The following is a 947-nucleotide window of genomic DNA, read 5'->3' on the forward strand; positions in this document are numbered from 1 at the left end:
CTATTTACCTCTGTCCCACTTAGGACATGCAAACCTGTCTCAGTGTACCCCTATCTTGTTCTTCCAGCTCCTCCCCCTTCTTGTATTGCCCTCTCCAACACCCAAACTAAATCCCTCATCCCAACCCCACTGTTGTGGTTACCTTAGAGTCCATTAACTCTTTTTTCCATTTAAGAGAGTCTATTTTGTCCTGTAATCTACCTGACCTTCACACCACCTGGATCTTTGTTCCTGTTTCCTCTGTGTTTACCTTCTTTCACATTGTAATTGTTTTGATCATAGACTGACCTCCCAGATCCTCTGTTCTTATCATTTTATTCTGTTCTTGACTCTTGCATTTGTCAATTGAGTTCAGGGTGATGCTGCAGTCAAGCATTTTTTGCAGAAAAATATGAGGACATAATAGTGATATAGTCTAAGGAACTCTGAGAGCATAGTGTTTACGAGTTGGGCTGATAACTTCAAGGTCAGCAGTTCGAAATTACCAGCTGTTCCACGGGAGAGAGATGAAACTTTCTGCTAAAGATTTATAGCCTCAGAGATCCTATGCAGGATCGTTATGAGTCGCAACTGATTCACAGCATATTACCAGTCTAAAGTAGTGACAGGAGAGGTAGAAGAGTATGAATATATCAAGACCAAGACAATAGAGCATATATTAATCCAGATTAACAAAGGTTGCTGTATTAACCTTACCCACTTGTCAACTTCTGACAATGTTGTTTCAGAAAAAGAAGATGAAACAGGAGCACTTGGCAAAACCAACAGCCAGAGACAGTTGTTCTTGTTAAGTGCATTGAGACAGTGCTGAAAAGGACATTAGGAAAGCAATACCAATTATAGTGGCCGCACAAAGGATGAAATATCTGGGAATAAATGTAACCAGAGAGACAAAGGACCTATACAAAGAAAACTACAAAACACTACTACAAGAAACCAAAAGAGAC

This window comes from Chrysochloris asiatica, unplaced genomic scaffold, assembly GCF_000296735.1.
Source record: "Chrysochloris asiatica unplaced genomic scaffold, ChrAsi1.0 scaffold00079, whole genome shotgun sequence".
Lineage (NCBI taxonomy): Eukaryota > Metazoa > Chordata > Mammalia > Afrosoricida > Chrysochloridae > Chrysochloris > Chrysochloris asiatica.